Source organism: Myotis daubentonii, chromosome 8 (genome assembly GCF_963259705.1).
Source record: "Myotis daubentonii chromosome 8, mMyoDau2.1, whole genome shotgun sequence".
Lineage (NCBI taxonomy): Eukaryota > Metazoa > Chordata > Mammalia > Chiroptera > Vespertilionidae > Myotis > Myotis daubentonii.
In genome coordinates, this window is record NC_081847.1 from 44,777,946 (window position 1) to 44,787,967 (window position 10,022).

The window sequence follows — 10,022 nt, forward strand, 5'->3', positions numbered from 1 at the left end:
TGGCTCAGTTGGTTGGGTATCATCCCCTGCACTGAAAAGTTGCCTGTTCGATTCCCAGTCAAGATACATGCCCAGGTTGCAGGCTCCATCCCCAGTTAAGGGCATGCAAGAGGCAGCCAATCACCCTTTGGCTCCCGCGTCGATTTTTTTCTCTCTCTCCCTTCCTATCTGTCTAAAACTTAATAAAAAATATTTTTAAAAAGTATCTTTAGCACAGTGACTGTCACATATTTAATACTTGAAAATGTCAGTCATTATCATTTATTAATTCATTCAACAGATATTTGTTAAGTTCCTATTATAAATCTGGCAATAATCTTATACTTGTTACTGTTACTTGTATACCATTTTTACATTTTAAACTTTGCATGTGTGTGAAATATGCATAAGTTTTAGTAATGCAGGAAAAGTCCATAATGTTATTGAGACTAAAATGCCTAACTTGAAAAGATAAAATTAGTTTAGGTGTATAAAATGTTTTGCATGTAAACTTTTATACCTTAGAAATAGTCACTAAAATCCTGAAACCTATTAGGCATCTAGAGAATATCAACAAAAAATGTCTTCATTTATTCACAACTAGAGTTAACTTATTTATAGTCAACTTAGGAAGTTTTCCAAATGAGAAATACATAATTTAGTGACAGCAGAGCAGTTCTAGGCTTCAGTGGATTTCAGCATTTCATATTTAAGAAACACAAAAATGAAATTCTGCTTTGGATGTTTTAAGCCAAATGACAAACAAACAAAATCTAAAAGCCATATTTGAATCTCAGAAGACAATAGACAATTATTCTAAGCAGCTCTACAAACCACATCAACCCTGCTATTTTTCCCTTGACTTTCATAAAATAATCCAATTGTACTTCCCCTTGCCCTTCTCTTCACCTTCAGTCACACTCGTTTCCATCTTCCACCAAAGACTGCAGGTACAGGGAAAATAATAGACTTGTAACCAAACAATTATAAAAAGCAGAAGGAAAAAATAATACTCTAAAAAAATCTATACCCAAATAGGAAATCCTTTCACACACACACACACAAAAAAAAACCACACACAAAAAAAAAACAAACCCAAAAACACCACATTTGGATCTGCTTCGGCAAGTGCAGACGTTTAAATGGTGCTGGGTTATGCCAAGCTGGCATGCTTGCCAGCTCAAAGCTAGTTGTTTTAACCATTTTGAGGCCCCAAACACAAAAGAGTACAGAGAAGCACACTACAAAGGCAAGCAGCCAGCAGCCAGAATCCCCCTGTAAATCCTAACTCCTTTGTTTCTTGTTTCAGCTCAGAAGGGCTGCTCACCAGAGTGCTCCCTCAACTTTCTAGTGAATTCTCAGAAACCCACAGAGAGCACTGAAGCACCTGTAAAACTCAATCTCTCCTAGAGATTTGTTGAGACCTTGGCTGCTGGCACTGGAACCCAGTCAAAAAAGTCTGTGCTGATGAAGAATTTTTATTCTAAAATAATGCTCTCCTGATATCCTTGCTTTCTTCATAAACACTCCATGGGTTTATTCATTCACACTGTTGGCTAAACCACCAAAAGCCGTTGAAAAAAAAGGAGGGGGAGAGGAGGAGGCTATCTGAAAATAAAGTCTCCTAGGATGTATTTTTTCCTAATAGACATTTTCAAGATTCCTTCACAAGCACAGATTCTGAAGCAATCAAAGGAAACAAAAATTGAAAAGGCTAAAAAATGTATAAATTTACTCAAGATTTATGGACAATTTTCCATGAAGAGCTCCTTCAAGACAAAGCTCCTTGAATACATGGCTAATTTATTTAGCCTGCTACATTAATAACACAGTACATTTAAGACATACAAATATTTTAATTTTTTATAGAAGCATATTGTTGGTTTTATTTTTATATACAGACCAGTCTATATAAAGCAAAATAATAATAATCCCAAGTGAGTTTTTGCTTCTATTAAAATGTGAATTTCTTGATGAATTAAACTTCCTGTTACTAAAATAACTATGCTGTTGTAAACAGAACTACATAAACCTTAATTCAGGTATTTGTCAGGTATTCTTGACAAGGGCCTTCTATGGTTTTAGCCTTATGATAGCTGGCTAGATTGACTTTAAAGTTCTTGAGGAAAGTGACTGTTTCTCATTATTTATTTGTTTTTATCCCTCTTATCTCACACAGTGTCCGACACATAGTATGGGTTTAGAAATTGTGAAATAAGTGAATTACCACCTGAGTTACTCATGTATACATGGCATCATTTTAGAGATCTGTGACCAGTTAAGGCAACTTCTCTCATAAAACATCAGCCTAAACCATCAATATTCATGGCCTGGTGCCCAAAGGATCACTGAGGAGAGAACTTCATTCTGTTTCCTCTTCCAGTGGGTTTCAAGAGTTGCTGGGAAAGAGGATGCCCATTCATGGTCATTTTACACCATTTCAGCATAATATTTCCTGTTCCTTTAGGGATTAGAATATAATGAGTATATCCCAGCTGGTCTCTTAACTTCCCCCAAAATTATACTTGCCCACTATTTCCCGCTCTGCTCCCAGATGCCTAGCCCCACTTGGAGGAACCCGGATCGGGTAGACAGATATGAGGACACACGCCCTTCCGCTTCGCCTGCAGTCAAAGCTGCTGGCAGTGAGCCCGGGATGGATGGAATGCACGCCCAGGACTCCTGACAGTTGCTGGGTTCATACTCTGTCTCGCTTTTGCTTTCACATGCTTCATTCTTTGCTTTCTGTTAAAGATGTGTATTGACTTTGTGGAACCACTGCAGTGAGCTGTAAATGATGCATTTAATGAAAAATCCTTGCCTGGCTCTCTGAGACAGAACGCAAACAATGTAGGGCAGGGATTGCTGGGCAGTGATGGGTGTTGGAACATCCCATTCATCTGCCTCACTGGCAAGACAGGTGTACCAGTTGGCAATATTTCAAGGGGACAGAGTAAAAAATATTAACTAATATTTTAATCATACTCATTACTTGCTGTTTCTCCTCTCCATATCGCAGTGATCCTTTATTTTTAAAGGTTGGCCACTCTTTTATCTGAACGCCCCAAATCCTATATCCTGAAAAGATGCACAAGAGGATTTTGAACGGTTACTGTTTTGGAGGAATTATATGAAAATCTGATTTCTGTGGACCTCTGTAGTTATTGCTACCATCCTTGCATTTCAATGTTGAACCTCAGGTTATTGAAAGGACTATTTTTCTTCCAGTTTCTCTTTTTTCTGTTTCTCTCTTTAAAACAAACAAAAAACAAACAAACAAACAGGATGTGGCTTGTTCCAGGAAGAACAATACAGGTGACAAAATCCAACTGCAACAGGCACCTGGTGGTTTGGATGAGACTGGACATGCTTCCCAGGACCCCACAGGCCCTGGCCTGTCATTCACACAAAGGTGAAGGAAAGCGCTGTCACAGGAATTCACAAGTTCACATTCTCCACCATGACCGCACACAATGCTGTGGCATGCTGCATGTGCACTTCCTGCTGCAGCCTGACTCAGCAGCCCACCAGCTGGTGTGGTAGGAGGTGTCCCCATTTCTGAACAGCCCTGAGACCAGCGACATGGTGCAGCCAACAACTGGCACAGGGTAAGCAGCCCAGGACTCTTCCAGCGAGCTAGTCAGCCCGTCCTACGTCTTGCTGGCCTGGAGCTCTGTAGGCTTGGAGAGACGTGCTGGCTTAGTGACATGCCTGCTCACCCCACTGGAGCAGGCTGTCTAGTTGTCCCCTGCACCCACCAGAAGTCACAAACATATCAGTCGACTGGTGTTCACATTACCGGAGGCCCGTCCTGGAGACAGTGTCTTCCTGTGCTGCTCTAGTTTCAATTACTGCTACTCTAATAAACAGCTGTCCAAACTGCAGCCCAGGGCTTTTCAATATATGCATTTCTAGTCACTATATTAATTAAAGGACTTTCTAGTGGTTTTTTTTGGCATAATCCAACCACAAGAGCACATTTCCAAAACTATTTTCTATATGGTACTTAAAGATTTGGCCAGTTCTCATGGGGAAAAGAAATTAGTCAACCAAGGACTGGGTCTCATCTGAAAAAACTGCTTGACAGGATTTTGTTGTTGTTTGTTATTTTGGCCTGACATAGATACAGTATGTGTTATAGAAATGGTCACTCATTTTTTTCTATTTATGTCTAACTTTGACAGGTTCCTGGAGTCTCCAGGATGGCATTCTGCATCTCCAGCCACTCAGAGCATACCCGAGCCTTCAGAGAAGCCTAATTAAAATTGTGATTAGAAAAACTTACTTTCAAGCATCTCTAATCACAGGAATGTTCTCATGTAGAGATCCATACAGGATGACTAGAATCCTATTAATTCCAAGTATTAAAGGATTCCTTGTGTTTATAAGTTTTTTATTTAAATACCTCCCTTAATTTCTTATCACTGAATAAGTTATAAAAATAATTCATATACAATTTACAGATGTATATTTTCCCAAAACTATATTTCTAGAAATATGCCATACCAATTTCTTACAAACTCAATATGTTCATATTCCATTTTATTTAACTCATCACTTGTTTTATCTTTATTTTTCTATTTTGTCCATCCTACTAGTACTTTTGGAGTACTATAAATCACTCAGTCTCCCACACTTAACTATACCAGGCTAAAGAGACCTTATCACCTCAAATCTTGCTTTTGTGCTTTCTCTTGAAAAAAACAAAAAACAACCTTCTTTGGTTACTTCTACTTGCCTCTTCTTTCCCTGATAATTTTGTCTGCTTGACTCCAAAAAGTATTTTGCTGCCCAATATTTGGGGAGATGAAATGTGTTATCACTTCCTCCCAATGCTTTTCCTGGGCCAATGGATTCGTCTCAGGGATATTACATTGGCTTTCTGCAGGAACCTGCTGTATAAAACATCACACAGGACTTTGACACTTTGCCCTAGCTTTTCTATTTCGTGAAGCTTTTTAAGGATGATATGAATCTTCTCACTCTAAATCCCTCAATTTCTGTTTTATAAGTATGAACCTTCTTTGGCACTTTTTTTGTGAAACTTTGCTGGTTTTCCCTGTAAGAAATTCAGCCTTTATCCCCCCATTCCATCATCTCCTTCACCATATCCCTTTAGTCTAGTCACCTGTCTCTTCCTGCTTTCCAGAACATTTGTTCTCCTACAAACATTCCTTTCCATCAGGCAAGTAAAACAAGAAGCTTGCTCCCTAGTTATCACATCCCACTCTCCTCACAGAGAATCATACAAAATCCAGTCCCAACTCACCATTACTTATAGCCTATAGCAAAATGTGTCAATTGAATTTGACCAGATTTTCCATAGGACTCAACATAAAATTATCAACAAACAAAATGTAACCTGTGTTCCCTAATAATGGCTTCTAGATGCCCAATATGTACTTTTCCTATATTTTTATTTCCATTTCTATTTCATTTTGCTTCTTTTGTCACTCTAAACCACTTGCCCAAACTTGTGCTGTCCTTGTCCCCACTGAATGCATTTTCAGTATTTCCCATTTTCTTACATTTTAGGATTTTTCCCTTTGTTTGGAGATGACACAGTCAATTTTCCCAGCATAATTCTTACATTTCAAATACTGACTTTTTTTCTCATTACCAGGGGGACACTGTCTGCATATGTCAATGTGGGATTTAGGCTACCTGGTATTTCTTTTCACCTTTATAATCTACCAGCCTTAAAGGAGGCAACTATGTCTCCCTGGTTTTTTCCCCTCTAAAAAATTTTCTAAAATCCACAAAATGACAAGGGCTATGACATGCCTCTTATTCCTGCAATTATTTCCTCTCCACCTCTGAGAGTAAAAATGGATGCCTTTCACTTTTGTGTAGACTCTTCATAGATAACAGTAACTTGGCTGGTATGCACAGCTTCCAATGATCTTAAGAAAAAACTCTATTGGACCCAAAGGTTGTTCTCAGTCTAAATCAGCGGTTCTCAACCTGTGGGTCGCGACCATCAGAAAACACATATAGCATATCAGATATTTACATTACAATTCAAAACAGTAGCAAAATTACAGTTATGAAGTAGCAACGAAAATAATTTTATGGTTGGGGGTCACCACAACATGAGGAACTGTATTAAGGGGTCGCGGTATTATGAAGCCCTCCTTTGGCACTGTTCCTTGTTCTTTCCCTAAGACCAACATCAGTCATCTGTCTTCTGCTACATAAGGATCTGTAAAAGTGCTTAGAAACCTGTTTAACACTCTTTGGTATTGCCAAGTCTTCCAGTAGGCAGAATTCTCCTACTAATTCTGTAACTGGCTTTCAAAACGTCAATGAAATCAAGTTTTAGTACCTGCCTTCTCCTCTTTTCTCTATTGGTCATTTCCCTACTCTCCCATGTGCCATAATGAACTTCGCACATTTGTTCACCCAGGCTTACCAAAAATGTAGAAAGAATCCATTCTAAGTTAGAATTGTTTTCCATCCCTAAGAACTTGATCATACTGCTAACTTTGAGCTGCAAGTAAATAATATTTCAAAAGATACTATCAATGATGTTCTTTAAAAGGCAGGAAACTAACTGGCTTCTTTAACACACACACACACACACACACACACACACACACACACACACACGCACTCACTCACACCTTTACACACTCAGACCCTTTTAGGTTATTATCTCTTAATGATTATATCTGTCTGCCAGGACTATCCGGGCTTGACTTCAGGAAGTGAGCTGGGCTTAACCAGTGAAAACAGTGGGATGACCAGGAGAATCATAAAAAGCCTGAGTCGGGATGAAAAGGCCCAGCTGACTCTTGCCTCATGGAACATCAGAGGTTGAAGGTTTCTTTGCCGTTAACTGGTTTACTTCTTTGGTCTTCCTCCTGTCTTTCTTCACATCCTTTAATCTCAGAGTGTAGCTCTTCCTGCTCTGGAAACAGTTCTTAAAAGCACTTAATTATTCACATTATTTCTTTAAGCACCATTCAATCTAATTTGGTTTCCTCACCTATCAAGCACTCCTTTTCTTCTTGAAATCAGATGGATTTGCCATTACTTGACTTCTTTTCCTTCTCCATCAACTTATCATATATATATATATATATATATATATATATATATATATATATATATATATATATATATATATGTATATATATATATGTATATATATATATATTCTTCCTATATTTTTGATATTTTATTCATGCTCTAATTCCTTTATTATTTTCCTATACAGATAAATTTCTTCTTTGAAAGCCTTGAGTCTCATCTCCTGTCTTGTAAGCACTCTCTCTCTTACTCTCCCCCACCAAAGTATCAATAAGCATGGTCGTTACTAGTATTTAAAGAATCCATAGTATGTACTTCATTGGTGTTCTAGGAAATTCCAGTGCAATCAACAAATGGAAAGGACTTTATTGTCAGTAAGCCAGTGAAACTTAGTTGCCTCATTTTCTAGCTTAGGTGGTATTTAGCCAGCATGTGGTCTCTTTACCTGGAAAAGGGATGGGATAAGACTAGCCATATCATATAGGATTGTACATGGCAGTCCAAGAATGTCTTGGAATTTCCTAGATTTTACATATAAGAGACAATGCTCTATTTATTTTATATATTTGTAATTTTAATACAGAAATAATCAACATTGTTTAAAATATAATTTTTGAATACATTCTCATGATTGATGCTTGTGCCTCAACTAAGACTATTATTAAAAGGACCTTTCTTGCCCAACTGCAGTGGTTCAGTGGTTGAGTGTTGACCTAAGGAGGTCATGGTTTGATTCCCAGACAGGGCACAAGCCCAGGTTGTGGGCTCGATCCCCAATCATGCAGGAGGCAGCCGATCAATGATTCTCATCATTAATGTTCCTAACTCTCTCTCCCTCTTTCTTCCTCTCTGACATCAATAAAGATATATTTTTAAAAAATAGAAATAAAATAAAAGGAGCTTTCCTTCCTTCCTTACACTGAATTCAAGCTCTTGCAGATTGTTCATAACTTCTGCTTTGAGATTAGGTAGTGCTGTTGTATTAATGTTGCAGGTTTCTGTCAAAAAATTCCAAAGTAGGTCTCCATTTTCATTGCCATCAATAAAACAATCAGATGTGTCCATGGTGGACAGAAGGTCATAACACTCATACTTAATCACCAACTTGTCCACTATCTGAGTGAGATCAGTCGATGTGACATACTGTCAGAGGTCATCCCAGGGTAAGTGGAATCTGTACTTTTTCCATAGCTTGTCCCAGGCACTGGTTCCGGACACAAGAATAATAAGAAATTTTGCATTGGTAGCTAAGAGACTATGGAAAAATTTCAGAGTAGCTGGGATGCCTTTTACATAATACAGCATCTGAATCATATAAATAAAGTCTCACTTCTGAAGTTCTTTTTTCTCCATTATTCTATTTTGAGATTCAGATGATGTCTCCTCATGCCAAGCAAACTTTATGTTCTCGAGGTTTGATGACTTAGCTACAAACTCTTTGTACTTGCAATTTGCTCAACACTTGGTTCAACAACTTCATTTTTGATATGAATTCCTTGGTATTAAGGCTGCACCTTATAGAAAATTTGAAGATCAATTTCACCTACACCTCTGCCAATGCTTAGAATCTTAATTTCTGATTTTTTGTCTCCAACCCTTGCTATTGTGCCTGGCAGCTTGTTGTCCAAGAATTCCTTCATGCACTGGTGTTTCATGGAATTATTGAGAAACTTCTGAAAAGATTTGACATAACTGTTATGATTAGAAAACAAGTCCTCATAGAAGATGCCATACTTGGTTTTCTGAGGAAGATAGGGAGAGATAGGTTTCTCTCTCTTGCTTTAGTAAGACTTGTTGCACCTTTCCATGTTATTTTAAAATTGAATTTTTGGTTTATATCTTTTTATTTCAACACATTCTAAAGTGAATTTATTTCTCCATCATAGATCTTAACTAAATTTTCCAGATTCTACAAATTAATTTGGCTATTAACTAAAAATTAAAAGGAAAAAGCAGTATTCATTCAGATGCTAGGAAATGTTTTTTTGTTTTTTTAATTTATTTACTATCTCTGTCTAATAGGTACTGTACCAGGCAATTGGGATATACAATGATGAAAAGACCCACTGTCCACGCTCACAGTTTCAGCATTTACTGTGGAGTTAAGTGTGTAGAGAAACAACTGCAGCCAATGAGGTATGTGAGAGGTCTCCATTGGTAGGAAGTGATCAGAGGTCCCAACAGAAGAGGAAGCAAAGTGTTGAAGGAGGAGAAGTGTGCCAATCAGCAAGCCAGGTAGCAAGTGGGAAAGTGGACAGGAGAGGGTGTTCCAAGCAGGAAAAAAAAATCATGTTCAAAGTCAGAGAAGAGTAGAAAAAATTATGTATTTAGAAAAGTACATGTGTTAATTGCCTTTACAAAGATAAAGCCAATTATGTAGCCAGTCTATTAACAACAACAGCCTACATTTGTGGAAAATTCAGCAGTTTCTGTCACCTCATTTCATTCTAAGAATTTTGTGACGAGGGCATTATTTCCATTTTATGGATAAAGAAACTGAGGCTCAAAGATTATTTTTTAAGTTTATCCAATCAATTAATAAATGGTGGAGTTAGGACTGAACCGAACTAATTCTGATTACATAACTCATACTTCTCCTGCTATAGCAAGATCTCTTCCAGATCTCATTCCATATGTGTTAGAAAGCAAGGACACAGTTTCATATGGAAGAGGAACTCAATCAGATTTGCCTTTTGGAGAAAACTGGTTTGAGGAGAGATGAACTGTAGGTAGGAACTCCTTTAATGTTTTAATAGCCTAGCAAAGAGATGGTGAGGATCTTAATTTGACAGGTAGTTGTAAAGAGAGGGTATAGCTTCAAGAAACGATTAGGAATTAGAATGAACAGACCATAGTGACTGAGAGGAAAACATTTCAGGAGTCTTTTGGAATTCTGACTTGCACAACATGGTGGACAACTCAAATAGAGAAAAGTGGGGGTGGGGCTAGGGGATGTGGATGATGAATTTGGTCTCTTTAGCCAGATGGGCTATGGAACAGGCTAAAGTGTC

General features: G+C 37.9%; 1 pseudogene; it reads right to left on the minus strand.

Moving 5' to 3' along the window:
• Positions 1–7,905: 7,905 nt before the first annotated feature.
• LOC132240292 (histamine N-methyltransferase-like) lies at positions 7,906–8,743 on the minus strand (annotated as a pseudogene).
• Between the last annotated feature and the right edge of the window lie 1,279 nt (positions 8,744–10,022).